This window comes from Tiliqua scincoides, chromosome 3 (assembly GCF_035046505.1).
Source record: "Tiliqua scincoides isolate rTilSci1 chromosome 3, rTilSci1.hap2, whole genome shotgun sequence".
Taxonomy (NCBI): Eukaryota; Metazoa; Chordata; class Lepidosauria; order Squamata; family Scincidae; genus Tiliqua; species Tiliqua scincoides.
Window position 1 is genome coordinate 216,429,448 of NC_089823.1, and position 2,687 is coordinate 216,432,134.

Genomic DNA, 2,687 nt, shown 5'->3' on the forward strand with positions numbered 1-2,687 from the left:
GGGCACTACTTGAAAAAGTGCCTTTTTACCCAGTTAACAGGGGTAACTGTATTATGATACATGGAAATGAGAGCTGACTCATATTAACACCTTATTGGTTTCATACTGTATCATAATAACATTTTATTGCCTCTCAGAACAATCAGTTTCATAGGTCAGTTTCGAGTTAAGAAAATCCACTTTTTGTTACATAAGGTAATTGTGTTACAATTTTTTGGTTAACTGGCCTTAACTTTTATTATAATGCAGATATTTCAATGCCGTTTGTTTCATTGCATTCAGTATAAAATTGCCTTTCCAATTATATATAACATGATGATATTATTCATACATACCAAGATTTTCACAATTTTGGTCACTAATGTCAAGCTCAGCTTGTTGCCCCCCTAAAGCTTGATGCCCGGTACGACTGCTACCCCTGCACCCCCTTAGCTATGCCACCGACTGTTGACACCACATAAAACCCTATCTCCTTGAGGGACCTTATGCATTTCCATTACAACCACCATGAGCTACATGGAGGAAGGGTGGGATAAAAATGTGAAAAATAAAATAGGTTTGATTGATGCAGCAGTGCTGGGGGAAGGAGGCTAACAGGTTATGAGGCATTGTCTTTTCTAGTGGCTGTCTGCCGAAGGTCAGGGAACTGGTATGGATAGAAAGAGTTTAATCCCCCCCCCCCCACACACACACACACAATTCTAGCACCACTGGTCTGATTCAGTTTGTATTCCCCAGAAGCTGCTTTCAATCAGATCATGTAAATGTTGACAGATCTGATCATGGATGTCGTAGATCTTGTCTGTCTTGGCCCTGACTCTGGTATCAAAGTCTTTCTCTAAGGGGGATAACACCTCTACATACTCTCAGTAACCAAAGGTGATTTAGTCATGACAGTGTTGCAATTTGAGCATTAATCCTGCATGCACTCTGAAATTAGATCTGATTTCCACATCTGGACAAAATTTTGAAACATTTAATGCTAGCTTCTCAGCACCTGACCAATATAGGAAAAGTAGTCAGCTCATTCTCTCTTCCAGCCATAGCAGAATGGAGAAAGGCAGTCTCTCAAAGATCACTCAGCATGACCCAGACTGGATTGGGTTTTTTGTATGTCACTGCAAACCTAACCTGACCTCTATGCAGGGTAGTAGTGGAATACCAAAACCTTGCATCTCAGTTGAATCCTGCACATGCTGAGGGCATCTCACAGAGTTTTGCCATGAGATGGGATGACTAGGTGAACTGGCCCTTCTTAACTGGTGCATTCAGAATAAAATATCATACAAAACTGAGATAGAGAGAGCAGTATGTACTAGTACCTTTGCACTCCAAGAAAAATAGCATGTAAATAAAGTTCAGATGCAACAGAGCAGTATTTGTGTTTAGGGGAGAAGATCATGAGCACTGCCGTAACTCCAGAGCCCAGGTCAACAAGGTGGATAGACCTGGGCTCCCGGCTGAACTTTGGCCTCTGTGGTCCTGCCCAGATTCAGAGTTCAGATCTACCTGCCAGGTAGACCTAGGCTCCCATTCTGACTCTACCCTCTTACAGTGGGCGTTCCCCAGGCACCCAACTTTGCTTCCAATCTCAGCAGGTGCCCTTCCCCACTGGCATGACAGTTTGAGGAGAGCCATGCACCCATGCCCCCCCCCCCCGAATGCATCCCTGCAGCAGACACTACAGCAACTGTTACCCTGCACATGCCTGATTTCATCTGATCTCGGAAGCTAAGCAGGGTCAGGCCTGGTTAGTACTTGGATGGGAGACCGCCTGGGAATACCAGGTGCTGTAGGCTTGTACCATAGTCTTTCGAGACTGAAGGTTGCCAACCATTTATCAAGCAACAGTGGATTGAGTGAGGATTGAGTGGTTATTTTTTCAGTGTAAGAGCTGAAATACACAGTATTCAACTGTTACCCTACACATGCCCAATCTACTCTGATCTTGGAAGCTAAGCAGGATCAGGCCTGGTTAGTTCTTGGATGGGAGAGCGCTTGGGAATACCAGGTGCTGTAGGCTTATACCATAGTCTTTCAGACTGAAGGTTGCCAACCATTATTAAATTTTTCTGATTACTATTATTATGATTAACAGTAACAACTTTGAATTAATATACACAGTCCTCTAAGAGCAAAATAACATACAGAAGTAATATATTCCTGATGCCACATTGGACAAGACACAAGCAGAGTAATTCCCTTGTTACCAGAGCTGTAGAGTTATAGAGAGGGACTCTTGGGGACTCCATCAAAACCTGAGCTTCCTTCAGAACTGTTGTAAAGCAAATGTTATTTGAGCTGCCTTATATGCGCAAGGTTGAGATGTGAGAGGGTATGGCTCAGCAATAATAAAATGTGTTACATATTCAGTTATTTGTACGTAAATAGGACATTACATGGCTAATGTTATCCACCCTGAAATTTTGAAATGCTGTGGTTTATAGTAAAAGACAATTTATTGCCCAATCCTATGCTGGCCACCTCTCTATGGAGGGGGGATAGAATGCAGCAGAACAGAGGCGTAGCTAGGTCATTTGACACACGAGGCCCATAAATTTTTGTCACCCCATATGACTTAATTAATTAATTAATTAATTAATTAATTAATTAATTAATTAATTAATTAATTAATTAATTAATTAATTGTTTAATTGTTTAATTAATTAATTCACTTTTTATACCAC

The 2,687-nt window shown here is 41.5% G+C and overlaps 1 pseudogene; it reads left to right on the plus strand.

The window, feature by feature from the left end:
• The first annotated feature begins 1,679 nt into the window (after window positions 1-1,679).
• Window positions 1,680-1,799, plus strand: LOC136646651 (5S ribosomal RNA; annotated as a pseudogene).
• The last annotated feature ends 888 nt before the right edge of the window (window positions 1,800-2,687 follow it).